Genomic DNA, 22,734 nt, shown 5'->3' on the forward strand with positions numbered 1-22,734 from the left:
CTCAAAACTAAAAAAGGGGGCCAGGACAGAGCTCAGTGACAGATGCGCTCCTGGCTGTGTGAGGCGCTGGGTTTGAATACCTGCACTGCAAAAAAAAAAATAAATAAATAGTAAAAATAATAAATTGTCCTCAAGTGATTTTTGGACTCTTCCCCCCACCTTCTATGCCCTGTTCCTGCAACCAATAATCAAAACAGGGCTGCCTGCCACAGAACATGGGTGGGAGCCCAGAAAACACTCAGGGTGGGCCTGGCGTAGAATGCAGCTTCAGAGCAGCTACAGGAAGACAAAAGAACCAGGAACAAAAAAAAAAAAAAAAAAAAAAAAGAAAGAAAAGGTAGTAAAATAGGCTTAGCTACTTTGGGGTTTTTCCTTTGTATTTATTTTTAGCAAGGATTGTGTGCCTAACTCTGCATTAAAATAGCTGATACCGCCATCCATTGTTCCAGCCCCTTGCACACTGCAGCCTTGGCAGGGTTTCTGCAGCCCGAAGGGAAGGCAGCTGGCAGGGCCCGGCCCACCCGGCCCCGAGAGGACGTTTGTTTCACCAGACGCCCCCTCACGAAAACCTCAGCTGCGCCAAAGCAAACCCAGGCGGGCCCCTGGGCTGAGAGCGCCAAGGCGGCGGAGCTCTGGGGCACTGTGCGCCGGGCACCTGTGCCCGTGGGCCCTGCCAGTGACCTCGCCGGGCAGGGTCCCTCAGGACGGCCGTGCTGGGGCTGTCAGCAGCTAAACGACCCCTGTGCGGAGCCCACGCGCCGCAGTTGTTCAGCTTTACCCCCAGATGCAGCTGAGGGAGTTAAAATTACATTTTCTGTCGCAAAAGCAGGGGGGGGCACCCCAGGGGGTCCTGCTCGGAAAAAACGACGGGGATTCGGAAAAGCGGCCGGCGCGGAGGGGCTCTGGGTCTGGACCGCGGTCCCCGTGCCCGCAGCCCGGGCGACGCTGCCGCTGGCTGAGCCCCGGGCACAGCTGCACGCTCCCCGCTTCCCCCCGAGCCCTGGGCGGGGGCACTGCCGCCCGCGGCCCCCCGCGGGTTATCTAACATGCCCCAAACTCCATTTGCGCGCCGGTAGGTTGGAGACAATGAGAACCGTGCGGCTGGGCCGTAAAGGTCACGTTTCCACCGCGGCGGGCCCGTGCCCGGCGTCCTGCCCCCCCAGATCTCCCCAACACCGCACGCCCCCGCGCCCCCTCCCAGGCCCAGTGCTCGCTCCGCCCCCAGCTCCCGGCCCTCGAGCGGGGGGTCCCGGCGGCTCCAGCCTTCCAAGGACGGGGGTGGGGGGGCCCGGGGCTGCCCCGGCCTCGCAGCACCGCCCGGGCGAGCCCTGCCCTGCCACTCCCGGCCCGCGGCATTGAACTTGGCCCACCCGCCCCCGCCCCCAGGCTCTGGAAGCCGCTGCCAGGAAGTGAAATATTAATAGGGACAAACTTCCTGGAAAGATTTGCGTCTCCAAGACCGACGAGCCCGCCTTCCTCCACCAAAACAAACGCACGAAGGGCAGTTCCGGGGTCAGGTGGCCGCGGAGGCGGACGGCGCTCCCGCCCGAGCTGCGGGGTGCGGGCCGCAGCCCTTTGTAAAAGCTCGGCCGGGCGCGCGCCGGCAGCGTGGGCGCGGCGGGGAGCGCGCACACTCGCGCGGGCACGTGCTCGTCGAGAGCCCGCGTCCGCTCGGAGTGGCAGCAGCGCGGCGTGGGTTGGAGGACGGCGACGACTGACGCGCCGCCCTGTGTCCCCAGCCGCCCTCTCGGCGTCGCCGCCGCCACCGAGGAACGAGCTCCCCCTCCCCCACGAATGAGGGCCGGGCCCACAGGGTTGCGGGCGGGGCGGTGCTTCCGAGCTGCGGGGGCGGAGCCGACGGGGGCGGGGCTTCTGGGGCGGGGCACTGGAGGTCACGTGAGGCGCCGCTCTGCCAGTCCCGCCCTTCCCCCCCTCCTCCTGGAGCTGTGTCTGTTGCCCGCCTTCAGCTGCTGTCTTGCCTTTGGGAGGCGCTCGGCAACCCTGCAGCCTGGAGTTTTAAGAACCAGATGTCCTTTTCGACTTCTCGATGTTCGGGTCTCTGGAGATTCCCTGCTCCGGGAGGCGGCGGACCCGATGACCCGCTTCTTCCTTTCTCCCAGCCTCTTGGGAGAGATTGTTACACACACCCGCCGTTTTCCCGAAACGCTGAGCCCGGCGGAGAGCCGAGTTCCCGCGCTGGGGGAGGTGGGACACCCTCGCCCGGGGTTCCCTTCGGGATTCTGAAGGTAGCAGTTGCCCCTTACTTGGCCCCAGCATTTTTTTTTCTTGTAAGTTCATTCCTTTATTAGTTCTTTCGTTGAAAATATTTATTGAGCACCTGGTAGGTTCCTGGCACTAAAGGTGAAAGCAGGAGAGATGGGCTTGCACACAAGGGGGACCGGAAAGGCCCCCTGTTGAATTCCATGTGGGCCAAGGGTTCCTCCAGTGCTCCAGAACCAGTTCCAAGGCGAAGGCCCATGTGTCTGGAGCAAAGTAGGGAGAGGGGGGCCGGAGCGATAGCACAGCGGGTAGGGCGTTTGCCTTGCACGCGGCCAACCTGGGTTCGATCCCCGGCATCCCATATGGTCCCCAAGCACCGCCAGGAGTAATTCCTGAGTGCAAAGCCAGGAGCAACCCCTGAGCATCGCTGGGTGTGACCCAAAAAGAAAAAAAAAAATCAAAGTAGGGAGAGGGCCTCCTAAGTCGCCGGAAGGGTGGAGGACCAGATATGGGAGGGCTCTGGGGAAGCAGGATTCTGAATTAATTTATTTTGGCCTCACCAAGCAGTGACAGGGGCTTCTTCCAGCTCACTGCTTGAGGGTTGCTCCTGGAGGTGCTCAGGGGATCATGCCTTTTTTTTTTTTTTTTTTGGAGGAGCTGTGCTCAGCACCTTACTCTGGCCTTTACTCCAGGGATCATTCCTTGCAGGCCCTAGGCCCATATAGGATGCTGGAGATTGAACCCTGGGTGGTCACATGCAAGGCAAATGCCCTTCAAGCTGTGCAGCCTGTTTGGGGGCCACACCTGGCATTGCTCAGGGACTACTCTCGGGCTCAGGGATCCCTTCTGGCAGTGCTCAGGGGACTATATGGAATGCCAAGGATCTAACCCAGGTCAGCCGCGTGCAAGGCAAGTGTCCTACCAGTGGTATTATCGCTCTGGCCCTCTCCCCGAAGAGGGGTTTCGGCAGGAGAGACCAGGCATCTGTTAAAGGGGGCTGCCAGGTCTGAGGACAGAGCAAGGATGAGTCTAGCCACGGGTGGTGACTGCAGGAGACATTGGGTTGTGGGAGGGATTGGAGAGAAGAGGCCAGGCAGGAGAGACAGATGTCAGTGGGGGTGTGCTAGAAGGGGAGAAGAGCGTACTGGTGTAGGTGGAGAGGAAGATGGGGTGAAGTGTTCTTGGGCAGTGGGGAGAAATGCTACATATTGGGGCAGAGAGATAGTACAGCAGATAGGGCGCTAGCCTTGCATGCAGCCAACCTGAATTCCATCCCCGACATCCCATATGGAGCCCACCAGGAGTGATTCCCGAACATAGAACCAGGAGTAACCCCTGAACAGCACTGGGTGTGGACCCAAAACAAGAACGGAAGGAAGGAAAAGAAAGAAATGGCATCTTACGGCCCTGTTGATGGATACAGGGAAAAGTGGGGCGGGGGTGGGTAGTTCGAGAGGAGGGAAGGGAGGAAGGAAGGAAGGCATCATATGGCCCTATTGATGGGGACAGTCCATGCGGAGGAGGTCAGGGAGCACGTGGGCTGGGGGAAGTTGGTACAGAGGTGAAGCTGCGTCCCTGGCACTTGGGGATGGTGGCCGGGGCGGCTGCTACGTGGTGTTCCGGCATGGGTGTTCCAGTGTGCTCAGCCCACTCATGGCTGCTGTTCTGTCCTGCAGAGCCTCTAACCAGGACCACCAGTATAAGGCCCTTGTCCTCTGGTGTTCATCCATCCCCTCAGAACTCTGTTCCCTCTAAGACTAAGGAAGTAGGCCCTGGGAAGGCAAACGCCACCCCCCGTTCTGCCTGCACACCAGCACCCTGGCAGTGCTGGCAGCTCTCTGTCCCACCATAATCGCATTCTCCTCTGCCATCCTTGGGGGTGGGGGGGTGTGGAGGCGAGGGGGTGCAGACTCTTGAGTCCTCAGTTTTCTGCCTGGGCTCCAGGGGCCCCTGCTGGACATTCTCGATAGTACTAAGGACAATGGGGCTTCCCCTAGAGAATTGCCTCTTGGGGCTCCCCCTCCCGTGCCTCACAGCAGGCGGCCCCAGCCCAGGTTCTGGATCAGGAAAGAAGGCAGAGACGTCACCTTAGTACAGCAGCTGAGATCCTCAGCATCCGCTGCTCCTTTCTCACTGGTGGCCCCACCTAGAAAGCAGAAGCGGACACTGTGGGGTGAAGGAGCAGCGGCGGGAGAACGGAGGGTCCACCAGGGAGTCCCGGGGTCTGAGTCTCTGACGTCTCGGCAGTCAGCCGCTGAGATCCAGTGGCCGATGATCCTCGGAGGAGGCCGCACCCGTGAGTGCTGCTACCTGGTGAAAGTCCTTTCCCCGCACCATCTCCGGGACGCTGACTCCGCCCTGGGCAGCTCAGAGGTCAGCAGTGAAGGCAGTGTGGACGCTGAGATCCACGAGCTCGAAGTGCTTTTCCAAAGTTGGGAGACAGTTTGTCCCTGACTTTTTTTTCTTTTTGGGTCACACCCACCCATGCACAGGGGTTACTCCTGGCTGTATACTCAGGAATTACTCCTGGCGGTGCTCAGGGGACTATATGGGATGCTGGGAATCGAACCTGGGTTAGCCGTATGCAAAGCAAACGCCCTCCCTGCTGTCCCTGACTTTTGTCCGTGGCCAGTGTTGGGTAGCTCCAGGGACCCGGTGCCCCCATGACTTCGTTCCAGGATGGGCTGAGCAGGGGGTGTGTCAAGGGCCCCAGCTGCCTCCCACTCTAACCCAAGATCCTTAGAGTACCCGTTTCCTCAGGGTTCTGTGTCTAGACAACACCTCACCTCTCCACGCTCCCCCTTGCCTCCTCTGCATGTGACCCTGATGCTGAGAACGAAAAGAAAGGCAGGAGGCCCTGAGACCCTCCTGGCCTCAAGGGGCAGCAGAGGCGCTGACCCCTGACCACAGGCCTTCTGCCGGGATTCGACGGGACTGCTGCGCAGCTTCATCCCACAGTGCTGCTGCTACCTCGGAAGAGTCCTGGTTTCCAGTAGGATCCGTCTTCTTCCGTGCCAACCTTCCTGCTGCCCACATCCCTTCCCCTGGCTCCCAAGGTCTCTGCCCTGTCCATCTGGGAGGCGCCAGTAGATCATCAGCCGAGCCCTGTTGGGGCGCCCTGGACTCGAAGGCTCTCGGTTCCCCATCTGATCGACACACTGTTGGGGTGCAGGCTCCTGCTCTGGATGCCTCCCAGTGACTCAGGAGCTCAGCGCAAGACGCCTCATCAGCCAAGATGGAGGCCGGCTTGGGGTCACTCCCAACATGGGCACATCAGGGGGATTGCTCTCTGCCACAGAGACCCTCAAGTCTCCAGAGTCCCCTTTTGAATAAGCTTCGGGGCCTGCCCCACTCCCAAATCATCTGTGAGCATCAGATGGAAATCGTGGTCCTCCCTGAGCCCCTTGCGCCCCTTCTTCCACCCAGGTTGGGTCCTTAAGGACTCACGTTCTCTGCTCCCTTCAGCCCACTCAGGGGGGATTTCTCCACACACCCCAACTCCCTCTTGCAGGTGGCCCGAGAAGGGAAAGAGCAGGACACTGGCTCTACCCGGGCCTTGCTGGGTGCCCCAAGTACGAGCCATGTCAGTCTCAGGAGGCGGAAGATGAAAACCAGGAGCAAGCCCCTGCCAGCCAGGGACAGAGGTTGGGGTCACCCTGGAGATATTGATGCGCTTCCTGGGGAACTGAAAGGGGCCCAAGATTCAGCATGGCACTTAGGAGCCAAATGAGTCCGAATACGGAATTCCGGAGTGGAGTGAATCATTTGCCTGAGACAACTGAGCCTGTGGCCCCTTGGGCCCCCTTTCATGTAGCTCCACCTGAGTCACAGACACTGAACTGTCACAAAGGGGCTTTGAGGCCTCACAGTCCTCAGGGTGGGGGTCTGGTGGGGCCCGGGCAGGTGGGCCCCTGACCTCTCCCAGCTCCTGGCCCTTTAGGTCTCTCCTCTCTGCCCTGGTGAACCCCGTTCCCAGCACCAACTTTGCATCCTGGCCCATCCTTTCCCTAGTGGAGGTCCCATCCTTGGAACCCCACATTCCCTGAGCTGTGTGTACGTCATCACGGAGGCCCTGAGCTGGGGCTCACCAGTCCCTGCCTCTGAGTCTCCATCCCACCTGGCCTCTTTGCCACACTGTGGCCCAGCGCCCTTTCTGGCCTCAGATCCAGCTTTGCCACAGCAGGCTCCCACCTCCCTGGGCACCAGGTAGAGACCTTGAAACGCCTGGACCCCATGGCTCATTAGTGGCCAACAGCCACTTTTCTGCTCCCTTCTAGGCAGCCTTCAGCAATATCTAGTCAGCGCAGCCGAGACCCCCAGGTGCCTCGGTCATTAGTCCTCACACACTCACAGTCTTCAGTCAAATGGGCCATCTTAGGTGGGTCTGTGCACACCCGGTCCTGAAAGTGTACCCAGACTTTCAGGACCGGGTGTGCACAGCACTCAGCATTCACACACACACACACACACACACACACACACACACACACACACACACACACACACACACACACACACACACACACACACACCGCCAGCCCACCCCCCCTCCCAACCCAAATTAAGATCTTCAGTTAGAAACAGGAAACATTCCCCTTACTATCTTTCTTTTTCCCTTTCCTTTTCGGTCTTTCTGTTTTCCCTTTCCCTGTACTCACAGTATCTGTATGACAGCCCTTTCCAACCCTGCAGGTTCCATGCTACTGTCTACGGGATTCTCTCTCTATTGGGGGGTGGGGTACACACCCAACGGTGCTCAGGACTTATCCCTTGCTCTGTGCTTAAGGATCACTCCTGGTGATTCTCAGAGGATTTTATGGGGCACTGGGGACTGAACCTGGGATGGCTGCATGGAAGGCAAACACCCTCCCTGCTATCCTATTGCTCTGGCCCTTAAAAAAACTGGATTCTTAAATCTTTATGTCTCATGTTCTGCATGCCTGGAAGTTGGACGTGGATGCAGCAGCAGGGTACCGTCTGGAGAGGCCCGTCTCCTGTTTCTTGGTTAGCCATTCTCTTCCTGCAATCTCCTGTGACAGGGAAGGTGGGTGAAGGGGGGTTCTCCAATCTCTCTGCTAAGGGCACTGATTTCCTTCTCAAGGGCTCAGGCCTGTGCCCTGGCCACCGCCTTAAGGCCCAGTCCTGCCACCAGCACATGGAATTCTTATCTACTAAGGAAGAAAACATGTCCCCAAGCTGAATCCTCCAGGCTGTACCTCCACCACACTTGATATTTTACAGAATTGCTGGTTTCTCACACCAAAAACTATAAACTGAGGGAGACTAACACCCAAGAGTAGTAGAGATAAGGACTAGGAGGTCTGCCCCAGGGCTTGGAAACCGGCCTCGCATGCTGGGGGAAAAGGCAGCTCAGATAGAGAAGGGAATACCAAGTAAAGGATGTTGGGAGGACACATTCGGGTTGAAAGATGCGTGCCAAAAGTAGACTATAGACTGAACGTGATGGTCGCTCAATACCTCTATTGCAAACCATAGCACCCAAAATGAGAGAGGGAGCAAAAGGGAATGCCTTGTCACAGAGACAGTGTGGGGTGTAGGGCCGGGGTGAGGGTGGTGGGAGGGATGCTGGGACCATTGGTGTTGGAAAATGGGCACTGGTGGAGGGATGGGTACTTGATCATTGTATGACAGAGATGCAAGCACGACAGTTTGTAAGCCTGTAACTGTACCTCACGGGGATTCACTAATTAAAAAAAAAAAAGGATAAACTGAAAAACCAATCTGGATCATCCTGATGACCTCACCAGGTCACGCATGAGGTCATATGCATGGTCTTCCCCTACCGGCTACCCGTCAGGGAACAGAGCTGTACTTGAAATTCGCTTTTTTGGGAGAAGGAGGACTTGGGTCCCACCTCATGCTCAGGGCTTACTCCTGGTGGTGCTGGGGACCATTTGCAGTGCCAGGGGTTGAGTTTCAGGTCGACTGTGTGCAGTGCAAGTGCTTTAGCCCCTGTGCTATCCTTCTAGCCCCCACATCTTTTCTTCATAACTTTCTGCAACTTCTTTCTGCCCAGAGAAGTCCTCCATTTATATTACTCTTAGCAGCCTCTTCTCCTTACTGGATAAGAATATCACCCTATTCATGAATCGTGTTTTAAAAGCCCATTAAAGGACTTAAATAAGTAGAGGGAGTAAGCTGCCTGCAGCCGACAGCACAGAGAACCAGGAATAGCTCCCGGGTATCACTGGGTGTTGCTTCACCCAGCATCCCCCTACCCCTCAGAAAAGCCCATTAGCTGTGAGTTTGTGAATTTTGTTTTTGAAAACTTGGTGGTTGAGGGCAGGAGCCAAAATGAGGTAAACTTACAGAGGCACTGGGAGACCTGGAGAAGCACAGCAGCCGGCCCAGGAAGTATGCTGGGTTTAGTCTTTCTTCCAGTTTCTAGGCTCATGGTAAGTTCCTCTAGGTTCAAACTCAGCTCTTTGCTTCAGTAGTGAATTGACCTTTAAAACCAGGGCTTAGTGAGTGTTCCTTAGTCCTTGCTTCAGTTCCCAGTTCCACATTGGAGATGTCCTACCTGTGTTCCATTTATTCTCAGTCTCAGTGATGTAGACTGCTGATTCAGTCCACATGGAAATTGGTGAAAGTACTATGAGAAATTGATAAGATAGATCTGGGTGGGTGGGGGGCACCAGAAGAATGGGGTGCTGGAGGTAGGAAAGTGGGGGGCAGCCAGAGTCTGAGGAGACAGTCGGGCCTGACTGAGCCTGAGATAGACAGTATTGGGGCCCATGGTTAGGAAACGGGAGTGAGTCTGACTAAATCAGACTGGGCCCCACATGGCAGTGCTCTAGGGCTCTCCCAGCTGGGTGCATGCAAGGCAAGTGCCTTAATCCTGTTTTAACTCTCTGTCTCCCCATTTCTGATTTTGTTAGAGCTTTCTCCGTAAGTCTAGCCTGTCAGTTTTATTTTATCTTTTCAAAGAATCAGCTTTTAGTTTCATTGATATTTTCTATTTTTAAAAATTTTGATATTTTGGGGGGAATTTCTATACCCACAGTGCTCACGGACCACTCTTGGCTCTGTGCTAAGGGGGCCATGACTTGTGGTGCTAAACAGTGCATATGTAGTTTCAGAATTCAAAACAGACTTGGGGCCAAGCCACATTTGTATTATCTCCCCAGCCCTCTACTCTGATTTTTATTATTTCTTTTCTTCTATGAAAGTTTCATTTTGTTTGTGCTTTGTCTTCAATGTGCTTTGGGTGTAGGGTTGAATTTTTTATTTTGAGGTATTTCTCATGTCTTGCTGTCAGCCTTATTGCTATTAACTTACATCATAGTACTGCTTTTGCAACATTCCATAGGAACTGATAACCCATGTCTTTGTTTTCATATATCTACAAGTAATTTTAATTTATGCTAAATTTTTAAAATAGTTTCTGGGAAAAAAAAGTTTTTGGGTCACACCTAGTGATGTTCAAAGGTTACTTCTGACAGTGCTCAGGGAACCATATGGGATGTTGGGGATCAAATTCGGTCTGGTGTATAGCACCCTACCCACTCTACTATCTCTCCAGTCCCTAAATTTTGCTTTAATTTAATTTAATTTGGTTGTTGGGCCATAACAGGCTGTGCTCAGGGATCACTCCTGGAAGTACTTGGGGAACCCTATGTGGTACGGGGGGATTGATAATCAGTTGTTGCATGCCAACCTAAACTATCTGGCCCCTATAATTTTAATTTTAATTTTTTTTTTTTTTTTTTTTGGTTTTTGGGTCACACCCGGCGATGCACAGGGGTTATTCCTGGCTCTTCACTCAGGAATTACCCCTGGCGGTGCTCAGGGGACCATATGGGATTCTGGGATTAGAACCGGGGTCGGCCGCGTGCAAGGCAAACGCCCTACCCGCTGTGCTATCGCTCCAGCCCCAATTTTAATTTTAAAGTGGCCCCTACTCATAGTCATGTCCCCAGGGTTTCATATATCCTGAAGTCATGGTGTAGGGTGGGATGCATGTGAGTGTGTTGGGAAGCTGTCTCAAAAGAGAGAGGCATCTTGTCTTTTCCAGGAAACCCCATTCAAATGTCTTTTCCAGTGTCCCTGTGTCTAAGGCATCATCTGTGCCTCTGTCCTGCTCAGTGACTGCCCAATGAGGGCTGTTTGTATGTAGTCTAGGTTCTGAGCTTCACCATCCAAATGACAAGTAGAGTGAAGGCTTGGGGAGGTGGTGGGGAGGGGGTCTTCCAGTGAAAACGGGTTAATACTGTGGACAGGCAGAACAGAGACAGGAAGTGGTCACCATGGTATTTATAGGCCACCAAGAAAAGATTACTGTACCCACTTCTGTGTAATAAACCGCCCAACCTTCGTGAATGAAAGAATCTTTGTTGAGATGTTATTTATGTTCATTGATGAATGAACATCACTATGTGGATCCAGGGCAGATTTTTCCCACTGGGTGATACCACCCCATGGAGACACTGAAAGACAGGGAGGTGGTAGTTGCTGAGGGTGGAATTGGCAAGATGATTCTTGTTTGTTTTGTTTCGCTTACAAAAGGGAGATCTTCCAGGATGGAGCTTAGTAAATTTTTTTTCCTTTGAAATGGAGGCAGCAGTCCAAGTAAGTTTGGGAAAGATTTTTTTTTATTGTTTTTTTTTTTTTTTTTTTTTTTTGCTTTTTGGGTCATATCCGGCAATGCACAGAGGTCACTCCTGGCTTATGCACTCAGGAATCACCCTTGGCAGTGCTCAGGGGACCATATGGGATGCTGGGATTGGAACCTGGGTCGGCCGCGTGCAAGGCAAACGCCCTACCCGCTGTGCTATCACTCCAGCCCCAAGTTTGGGAAAGTTTTGCAAAGACACACTGAAGGATAGTTTGCTTCTACCGCAGGACATTGAGAAGACTTGACAGCTGGGTTGGAGCATCTGGTTTTGTTTGTTTGTTTGTTTGTTTGTGTCACATCCAGCCATGACTAGGGGTTACTTCTGGTTTTGCACTCAGGAATCACTCCTGGCGGTGCTTGGGGGACTTTATGGGATCAAACCTGGGTCGGCCACATGCAGGGCAAGTGCCCTACCTGCTGTACTATGGCTCTAGCCTGGGGGTGTAAAATTTGCTCCCCCCCATCCTCTTATCTCCCTCAAGCCTGGTACTTGACAGGGACACCTGGGAGACCTACCTGTCAGCTGGGTGCTAAGCAAGGTCACACTCACCCTCCTCACAGCCAATGACTCAAAACCCTTACATTTCCCACCTGCTATACCTGGGGGACAGCTCTCCAGCACCCCAGGAGGAGCTGTGTCACCTTTTGTGCCGGAGCCTCTTGTCCTGTGTTCTGAGAGCTATGGGCCTGTGCTCATTTAAAGCCAGCACTGCTCGATGCCCCACTCGGGGGCTGATTGGCAGCATGCTTCTGGAAGGCCAGGGGGCGTGATGTTGCAATACCCTAATCATGTCTGAAATGAAATTTCCTCCCAGCCTGGTGGTTTGAGTCACATTTAAATGGATTTCTGGAGAAGAAATGGAAAGTGATGTCATGCAGTCATATCGTGTGGTCCTCCTGCACCTTCTCTGCCAAGTCCTGTTGTCGTGGGCTGGGAGCCATGAGCTGAGAGTGGGAAGCAGCATTTGATGAAAATTATTGTGGTTTGATTTTGGTTTTGGAGTGTGTGTGTGTGTGTGTGTGTGTGTGTGTGTGTGTGTGTTGGGGCTACACCTGATAATTATTCTTTTTATGGTTTGGGGACCACTCCTGGCTATGCTCAGAGGTTACTTCTGACTCTGAATTCAGGGATCACTCCTTGGGACCATATGGAATGCTGGGGATTGAGCCTGGGTCAGTTGAGTGCAAGTCAAGCATCCTCCCTGCTGTACTATCTCTCTGGCCTCTGATATTTTCATTTTTTGGGCCACTTCTGGCTGTTTCCAGGGGCAACTCCCAGCTAGGTACTCAGGAAAGTCACTTTTGGAGATCAAACCATTTCTGCAAGCTAAGTATGCACTCCAGGTCTTTAAACCATAGGCTAGACTTGGAATAAATTTTTCATTTAATTTTTGAAAGTTTTATTTATCTACGAAAAGGTAGAATCAGCTTGTCACAGAAACCACAGCCTACAGTGAAGTTGAATTGATTTAGATTCAAAAGTAAGGGCTGGAGCGATAGTACAGCGGGTAGGGCGTTTGCCTTGCATGCGCCCGACCCAGGTTCGATTCCCAGCATCCCATATGGTCTCCTGAGCACCGCCAGGAGTGATTCCTGAGTGCAGAGCCAGGAGTAACCCCTGAGCATTGCTGGGTGTGACCCAAAAAGCAAAAAACCAACAACAACAAACCAAAAGTAAGTCCATGGTGGGAATGCTGACTGGTCTACTCTTTTTGGAAAACAATATGGGCATTCTTCAGAAAACTAGAAATTAAACTTCCATATGACCAAGCAATGCTGTTTCTGGGAATATACTCTAGGGCCCCCAAAACAGCAGAAAAACCATCTGCACGCCTATATTCACAATAGCAGATTCTGGAAACAACCTGAGTATCTAAGAACAGATGAGTAGATAAATAAATTATGGTACATCTACACAGTGGAACACCTACAAGGCTGCTAAGAAACATGAAGTCCTGAAATTTGCCTATACACGGACATGGAGAGTATCATGCAGAGTGCAGTGAGTTAGAGGGAGCGGGACAGACATAGAATGATTGCACTCATTTGTGGGGTATAACAAAAACATAGTATAAGACTAATACCAAAAGATAAGTAGAAATGAGGACCAGGAGGACTAGCCCATGGTTGGAAGCTTGCCACAAGTCGGGGGATGATAGGGGAGGCGGGGCGACATTAGGATAGAGAAGGGACCACCATGACAATGATAGTTGGAAATGATTGCTCTGGATAAGAACTGAATGCAGAAAGAAGGTAAAGGGATATACATAACTTTTCATGATAACTATTACAAACCATCAAACCATAATGCCTAAAAGGATAGAGAGAGAGACAAAGAGAAAGAGAGAGAGAGAGAAGTACCACAGAGGCAGGCTGTGGGTGTTGGAACATTGTACATTGTATGACTGAAACCCAACCATGAACAACTTTGTGTATCTCATGGTGATTCAATAAAAAAGGGGGAAGACAAAACAAAACAAGTGAGTCCATTTAAAGCAATTTTTAGTTTTTTGTTTGTTTGTTTTTGGACTTGGCAATGCTCGGAGCTTACTTCTGGCTCTGTGCACAGGAACTACTCCTGGCTGTTCTCAGGGGACCACATTCAGGTTGGTCCCCACCTAGCAACTTAAACTGCTGCTACATGGGACCACATTATCATGTGTGTATGAAGAGGAGGGATCCCAAAAATGTTGTCCACAGTAAAATTTTATTTAAAATCAAACCTGTAAAAAATCTGGGGTATGGGGCTGGAGCAATAGCACAGTGGGTAGGGCGTTTGCCTTGCACGCGGCCGACCCGGGTTCTAATCCCAGAGTCCCATATGGTCCCCTGAGCACTGCCAGGCGTAATTTCTGAGTGAAGAGCCAGGAGTAACCCCTGTGCATCGCCGGGTGTGACCCAAAAAACCAAAAAAAAAAAAAAAAAAAGAAATCTGGGGTATTTTGTGGTAGTTCTTGGCTGGGTTTCTTTTCTCAGGTCAAAAAGGAGTTGTGGGGGGATGGGACTGGGGGGTGGGAGGGATACTGGGTTCATGGGTGGTAGAGAATGGACACTGGTGGAGGGATGCGCTCTTAAACATTGCATGAGGGAAAAACAAGCACAAAAATGTGTGAATCTATAACTGTACCCTCACTGTGACTCACTAATTAAAAAATAAATAAATTTTTAAAAATTTTTTAAAAATTTTAAAAAAAAGGAATTGTGGGTGGAAAGTTCAAGATGCCCTAATTTAGCAGATCCAACAGTATCTGAAGTGTCTGTGGCAAATAATGGGGAGGGGGCTGTCTGCAGTCTCTGGGAAGCACTAGCAGGGCAATCCCAGTGCTTTGCAACATATCCATGCCCTGTTCTTCAGGTAACCATTCCCCTGACTTGCTCCTGGTGCAACGCAGAGGTGGGAAGCCCGTTAAGCAAGGGCCATCAGATAGCCAGGGACACACTGAGGTTACACCATCGGAATGGCATTTGAGAGACGGGCTTGAGCAGGCTACCAAGGCATGAGTAAATTGTTTGAGCAGGTGGCTCAGATGCCATCAATAGAAATTCTTGCTTCGTTGCCTTCCCCCCTCTAGGGGGGACCTAGAGGACCTCACAAAAAGTTCTTTGTGATCGATGGACTGAGAAAGACAAAAACTCAGGTCTGGTTTGCAGCTGGTTCTGCATGACGTCCTGGCATCAACAACAGCGAGTGACAGCTGTCGTCCCACAGCCCTGCTCCAGGGTGGGCCTGAATTCAGCAGGGACCTTTCTTTGTCCTCTGGGTCCAGACTCAGCAGGGCGGGTAGTAGAAATCATTTCCTGTGCATGAATCGAGATGGGGAAGGAAGATGAGAGAAGACCGGTGGTAGGGTGATCTGGGGAAGGAGTTTATGGATGAATCTCACGCAGTGGAAACACAGGCAAATATATTTATGTCCAGGCACTACATGGCACCCAGAGCAGAGCAAGTTCCTGCCAGGTGAATGGAGCATCTTTCCCCAGCCACACCAGAGCTGGAGGTTGTACGTGCATGCCCCCCCCCCCCAGCCCCCCTTGCCTCACAGCACTGGCTCGATCATCTATTTTCTCACCTGCCAGCAGTCAGTACCAACAGGAAAATCTCACAAAGGGCTCCTAGAGGGACCAGGCAACTACCCATGGCAGGTTGTACATATGGGGGCCTTCCTATTACAGATTTGTCCTCCTGGGATTAAGCACTATGACATGCATTTACCTTTCTTGCTTATGTTTTTTTTTGTCGTTGAGTTTATTTGCTTTTGAGCTTCACCCGACTGTATTCAAGCTTACTCCTGGCTCTGCACTCAGGGATCACTTTTGGCGGGGCCCTAACACTTTGTCTTTTATTTTGCGGGGCTGGGGTGGGGTCGGGTCACACTCTTTGGGCTCACTCCTTAGTGGTTCTCAGGATACATATACAGTACCAGGGAGCAAACCGGAGTCAGCCGCTTGCCAGGTCTTTAACCCCTGTATTATCTCTCCAGTCCAATAATGCATTTTCCTACCCACTCCGGAGAGCTGAGGAACAACCACCTTGGTTTTCTATAGGGGGCCCAAGTAACTCTGGCTCTGGGATATCTGGTGTCTTCACCGCATTCGCAGTAGGCTCGGTGGGCGCCGTTGGGGCGGCTAATCCTCCTCAGCCCGGGGATCCAGATCCTGAGAGCTAGGAGCTGCAGGGGCCACGAGCCAGGTCCATTCCTCCAGCGCGTTTTGTGGGGCGTTGCCTGAGATTCCCATTAAGTTCACAGACTTCAAACCGGGAAATCTCCAGAGCCCCCCGGACCCCCGCAGGCCGAGCTCTTCGTCTGATTTCTTGGAGCGCAGCGGAAGGGGGCGTGACCTTGGGGTTGGGGCGGGGCGTGCGGGGCGGGGCCACCTCAGGTGTCTGAGGACCAGCGCCGGGCTAAGCATCTTCGAATCCTTTTAACGTCACAGAGAGGTTTCCTTGTGTTTACGGGTTGGGTGGGAAAGACCGGGGGTGGGGGAGAGAGGCCCATCTCCGGAGGCGATTTCAGAAAAGCTTCAGAACGGAAAAGCCCGCGCTAGAGCGACCTCAGTGGGCCTGGAGGGCAGGGCGAGCATCCTGGACGCTCCGTTCTCCAGCCGGACAGGAGGCGTCCCTCGTCCCCGAGAGCTGCTCGCGAGTTCGGCTTGGCAGCTGCATACTTTTCACTTTCTTTCAGCGGTTGGTGCTTGACCGCGCCGCTGCGGGCACCGGGTGCCGCGGCTCGTCCCCCGCGTGCGGGAAGGACCCGGAGCGTGTCCTCTGCCCATCGGTCTGGAGCCAGCGCGGTGGCCCCGCTCAGCAGGTCGGGATGCCACGTCTCACACGCCCTGAGGCCGCAAGGCTGCCTTGAGACTATCCGAGGCTGGCGACGGTTAAGCAGAAATCCGGGCCACCTCTCTGCCCGAGCCCCCCCCCCCATGTCCTTACAATAAGGATTGCTTCTTTCCGGTCTTAAAACGACGGCGACAAATAAACTGCAAGTGAACGGAGCGAGTACTCTGCATGTGACCGTCTTCGTGCTAGTAAACACTGTCAGGGTATTCTTTCTATTTTAATCTTTGCCTAGCGATTATTTTATTTTATTTTCATTTTTTTTTTTGGACTACACCCAGCGGTGCTCAGGGGGTACTGCTGGCTCAGCACTCAGAAATTACTCCTGGCGGTGCCAGGGGGCCACCCCTCATTGCACCAGGGGGTCTAGTTTTTTAGCCGTGTAAACTGAGACTCAGCGAGGTTGACTCTTGTCCGGGGTTATGGCATTCACTAAGCCTGTGCCCTGCTTAACCCCCTAAAAGTGCCTCGACGCCCCCCCCCCATTGTGATTACACAATGGTGCAACATGGGAAGGCAGAACCTGATGATTCCCATGAAACTCAACAGGAAGGATGTGCTTGACACTGGAGATGGGCAGGAATAGGCAGGTAAGGGTTGTCTGTGCCCCTTGTAGAATGTTAATGAAATCATCTAGGTGGAAAGACAAATCTCGATGAGTTTGTTTGAGAATATACATCCTTCTAGTTTTGTTCAGATCCTCTCTGGACTTCCATAAAAGTATTTGTTCCTTCTAAATCATTCACACATACTGCCTCAGCTTATTATGATTTTTTGGTTTTGAGCCATACCCAGCAGTGCTCAGGGGTTACTCCTAGCTCTGCACTCAGGAATCACCCTTGGGGTACTCAGAGGACTATCTAGGATGCCAAGTATCAAACCCAGGTCTGCTGTGTGCAAGGCAAACATCCTACTCACTGTACTATATCTCCAGTCCCTCAGCTTATTTTTTTATACAGGTTAGTGGGGATGGTCAATAGTATTTTAAAAAATAAAGACAGATTCTTTATTTAATTCCTTTTGATCTCTTCTTTTTTTTCTTTTTCTTTTTTTCCTTTTTGGGTTACACCTGGCGATGCACAGGGGTTACTCCTGGCTCTGAACTCAGGAATTACCCGTGGTGGTACTCAGGGGACCATATGGGATGCTGGGAATCGAACCCCGGTTGGTCGCGTGCAAAGCAAACGCCCTACCCACTGTGCTATGGCTCCAGCCCCCTTGATCTCCTCTTATATTTTCTCTTCCCTTCATTGTGGCAACCACTGACCGAGGGGCTGCTTTGCTAGACCTGGATTTACACAGTAGATTGTGGAACTCATACACTTGCTCACTGATGTTGGCACTCCTGGTTGTGGTTCCACATGCTCTCTGGGTTCACTTTTTTGGGGTGCGGTCCTGCCTCTGAGCTCAGGGATTGCTGTTGGTAGTGCTTGGAGGACCATATACCATTTGTGTGTGATGGCAGGGGACTGATTCAGGCTTGGCCACATGCAAAGCAAGCAAGCACCCCATCTGTTGTACTAGCTCTCTGGCCCCTCAAGGGATTGCAGTTTTAGTTGATCTCATAAAGTGTGGTTATGCACAAGATGGGGTCCCTGCAGTGCTAATGTGCTTGCCACGGTCACATTTGCCAACTGTGGCACTCACACATCTTTTTAGTTGTGGTTCTCACTAAGGTCAATTCCCCTTAAAACGTTAAAAAAAGGGGGGGGGTGCGGAGCAATAGTATAGCAGGTAGGGCATTTGCCCTGCACACAGCCGACCTGGGTTCAATCCCTGGCATCCCATATGGTCCCCTGAGCACTGTCAGGAGTGATTCCTGAGTGCAGAGCCAGGAGTAACCCCTGAGCATTGCTGGTTGTAGCCCAAAAAGCCAAACAAAACAAAACAAAATTAAAAAAAATATTTGTTGTTGTTGCTTTGGGACCTCATCTGGCTGTGTTCAAGGGTTACACCCAGTTCTGTGCTCAGGATCACTCCAGGTGGTGTTCAGGGGACTGGTTAGTGCCAAGGATCAAACCTGAGTGTCTTGCATGCAAAACATGTCCTTCAGCCCATTGAGTTCAAATTCTTTTTGCACCCTTTTTTTGTGGTGCTGCTGGCTGAAGAGCAGTCAAAAATTACTTGCAGCGCCTGAGCTTACCAGACAGCAGAACTGCCTGGGTCATGAGGATGTATGCGGGATCTACTATCTACCTACTATTTAGACTTGTGACCAAATAACTGATTTAACTCCCTCTGGGGTCTGTCTTTTTCATATTACATTTTTATATTTTGGTTTTATAACACAGCAGATTCATTATAAATTTTAAATATATATTGGTGGGACATAGAAGTTTGACTCATATTTTATAACTCTCAAAGAATTGAGAGTTCTTTTCTTATTGGCTGTGTGAGATATTGATCCTAGAGTCTCACACATGAAGGCAAGTTCTCTGCTTCTGAGCTACTACCCTGACCCAGTATGACTGAGATCTCACTAAAACCAAAAACTTTAAAATTGACTCTTGGATTTTCAAGATAAATATTGTTAATAACAACAGTTTTGTAATAAAAGTAGCAAAGAGTATTAAGCATTTATAATGTGCTAGGAACCGTTCCAAGAATTTACCATTTTAATTCAAACAGTAACAATCCCTACCACTCAGACACAAAATGTACCAGAGCAATTTTTTCCATCTTTTAATTTTGTTCTTGGGTGAGAAACTCTCAAGAGGCGTTCAGGAGGCCAATGGCCAATGTAAGGGGCCTGAGGATACACCGCTGCTCAGGCCCTATGGTGCAGGGAATACCCAGGGCGACCGTGGGAGTCCTGGGGGCCACACACAACAGGGTCTCCAGGATGCTCGAGACCTTGCTATATTTGGAAATGAATCTGGGTTGGGCACATGTGCTCTGGCCACTGCACTATTTCCCGGTCACTAAGTTTCCCATCATATTTTTAAAAAGTCTCTCAAACGCCAACACTCTCTTTCCTCATAAATTACTGTTCACTTTTTTCTTTTTTGAATTGAACCCGGACTGGTGGGCATAAAAGGCAAGTGCCCTACTTGCTGTATTATCTTTTTGGCCCCCCACTTCTTTCCATTTTAAGGAAAATTCCAGGTGAAAGTAGCCTCTGCTTGTCTCCATCCATTTTACCCATTTTATTTTTTATTTTTTTGGTGTGTGTGTGTGGGGGGCTGGCACTGGGCAGGGGAGCTCTTCAGCAGTGCTTGTGCCTGGGACCCATGCCCAGATATACTGCTTCCAGACGTGTGGGCTGGAGTGGGTAATGCTGTGCAGCTGGATCAGTGATGCTGAGGTGAAGCCTATCTTTCTCTAGGGCCCATATGGTGCCAGGGATCAAATTCAGGTCATCCTGAAGAGTACCACACCCAGCAGTGCTCACAATCTGCACTTTCCCAAGATGTTGGGATTTGTGGGCAGGCAGAGGCAGCATGAAAAAGGGTGAAACTCAGGGCTCCCACTGGGGGCTCTGCTGTTGCTGTCAGGGCTCCTCCGCTCCTTTTCCCCCTACACTCCCCCACTGGCTTTGGACAATGCCTCGCCCTTTGGACTGCTCCGTTGTTTCCGTGATACTATTCCTACTGAGTTTAGTGAAACACTGAGAATGTGGAAGGTTCATGTCCTTGTGTCGTGAGATCATTTCAGCGAAGTGCCAGTTTCTCTCAAATTTACTCCCGACAGTGCTTGTGCTATTTCATCCAAATGGTCCTTACCTATCACAGTGGGTGAGATTTGGTACAAATCCAACAGTCAACCTGAGACCTCACCACCAGGGTCGCATCGTTTAGTTGTGCTCAGTCACTCAGTTGTGCTCACACACCTGGTTCTGATGCTCACTGGGGCTTGCACATCTGGCTACAGTGCTCTCACAACTTAAGTGCTACTGGAGGTCACAGGCATTCTATAGTTAGAGTACTTCTTCATGTGACTGCTATGGTCAGTCCTTGGTTGGAGTCCTTTGGTGTCACACATACATAGCTGCAGTGCTCATACATTTTTGGTTGTGGTGCTTGGCCAGGGGTTGCACACTTCAGTCGCAGTGGTTGTATATGTCCAGCCGTTTCATGCTAGGGATCACTCTACTGTGGCAATTGGTGCGTATGGTTGCATGTGAGTCCAAGTCCTCATCACATGATCACAAGGCTGGTGCTTTTGCCAGTGATCCCTGAGCCCCCATCATTAGTATTTTTTTTTTTTTTGCTTTTTGGGTCACACCCAGCGATGCTCAGGGGTTACTCCTGGCTTTGCACTCAGGAATTACTCCTGGCGGTGCTTGGGGGACCACATGGGATGCCGAGGATCGAACCCGGGTCGGCTGCGTGCAAGGCAAACGCCCTACCCGCTGTGCTATCGCTCCGGCCCCGACCCCATCATTAGTATTTGAACCCATGAATCTCTTCCTTTCCTCCCTGAAGCAGCTTTTTGCTTTTTGTGAGGGTGTTAGGCCACTCCCCATCAGTGTTGGGAAACAATAAGGTGTTGGAGATTTAATGAGGGGTCGGGTGGGGGGTCAACAGCATAAAATATAGTGCCTTAATCCCTTCTTTAGCTTCTTAAATTCCAAATGTCTTCTGGCAGAGTGATAGTACAGCAAGTAGGGCACTTGTCTTGCATGTAAATAAGCCGGGTTCAACCTCCTGCTCCCCCTGTGGTCCCAAGTACCTCAAGGAGTAATCCCTGAGCTGAGAGCAGGAGTTGTCCTTGTCTTCAGGATTCTGACTCACTAAATTAAATGTTGGGGTGACAATCTCTGAATTGTTCCCCCCCCCCAATCAAATCTATGCACTTCTTTGGTAACTTCACCTGTTCGTTTGGTTTGTGGTCCCAGGGATTTAACTCTGGTCTCATGTATGTCAGGCATGTGCTTTACTGCCAAATAAGATTTCCAGTCTCGTTTAGCTTTTTGGCTTTAAGACTTTACTTACCTTTATCTCTGGTACAAATCTTCATGCTCATATTCAACAAGCTCTGTGAATACTCACGTAACAACTAAGAATCTCAGGCTGGACCTATACTTCATGTAGGTCCTTTCATTCCCCAGCTGTTCCCTTCAGCCTTCCCTATCCCATACTACTACAGTTCCTTAGGCCCCAAATCTTGGCACCAATAACCCCCTTTCTCATTACTACCTTCATCAGCAAGTCTTTGTACTCTACCTAAAAGACAGAATGCCACGTGTCACTGTACTTACTGCCCCACCTAAGTCCAAGCCACTAGTGCTTTTAGTGCCATAGCTCATGGTTTTTCCTTTCCACTCTATTCTCATTTTCTGCACAGTAGGTGTAAAATGATTTTATAAAACATAAATCGGATCATTTTATCCTGCTGAAAACTCTGAGGCTTTCCTGTTCAGTGTCCTTACCGCAAAGTCTTAATGCTCTCATTACAGCTCAGGCTTTCCACTTGTTTCCACTGCTTTTGTTACTCCTAAGCAGACAGGCTAGCAAGGTAAGGCCTTCGCTCATGCTCACATATGTAGCATGCCATAACCTTGGTGCTCAGGGCCTACTACTACTTGCTCTGCACTTACAGATCAGTCAGTCCTAGCAATGCTCAGACCAGCACATCCAGGTCAGCTGAGTGCCAATGGAGATGCCTTATCCATTCTATTCTTCTGACCCTCCTCTCTTTTTGAGTTACACCCCATAGTCTTGGTGGGAATATGGGGTGATGGAAATCAAACCCAGGTTGGCCACCTGCAATACAAGCACACTACTCCCTGACCTATCTCTTCGGCTCATTTTTTTCCCCTTTACTCAAGACGCTGCAGGGTCTGTGAATAGGCATCAATGGAGAGAACATGTCCTGCAGGTAGGAGGGTTCAATTCCCAGCCTGCAGACAAAAAAGCTTTTGTGATATCTTCCTTTAACACCAAAACACTTAACACCCCCATATCTAACTTCTGATTTTCTTTAGTACTACTTATGTAGTTGTGTGTTAAGGGACACAACGGGATTCAGGTGTCAAACAGGTTGACTGCATGCAAATCAAGTGACTTAATCCCTGCACTCTCGCCCTACTGTCTACCGCTAGGACTGGTTCACCTCTATATTCCTGTGTTAGAGAGGAGAAACTATATAGAACGAATACAGTAATTTGAAATAGGACAGTAGTAATAGCTTAGTGTAAGGAATTACACAGAAAAATGAAATTCCTGTCAGCAAATTAATCTAACGCAAAATTATTATGCTTTAATTCTTGTAACAATTTTACTATCTATAAACACTAAGTTACTGTTATATAAAGGATATCAACAGTATGTCATACCTATTGACCAGTCTGAGTCCCTTAATAGATCTTTTTTTTTTTTTTGCTTTTTTTTGGGGGTCACACCCAGCGATGCTCAGGGGTTACTCCTGGCTTTGCACTCAGGAATTACTCCTGGCGGTGCTTGGGGGACCATATGGGATGCCGGGGATCGGCCGCATGCAAGGCAAACGCCCTAACCCGCTGTGCTATCGCTCTGGCCCCCTTAATAGATCTTATTACCTTCCAGAATGGCCTTAAACATGCAAATGTATCTACTCTTAG

This window comes from Sorex araneus, chromosome 9 (genome assembly GCF_027595985.1).
Source record: "Sorex araneus isolate mSorAra2 chromosome 9, mSorAra2.pri, whole genome shotgun sequence".
Lineage (NCBI taxonomy): Eukaryota > Metazoa > Chordata > Mammalia > Eulipotyphla > Soricidae > Sorex > Sorex araneus.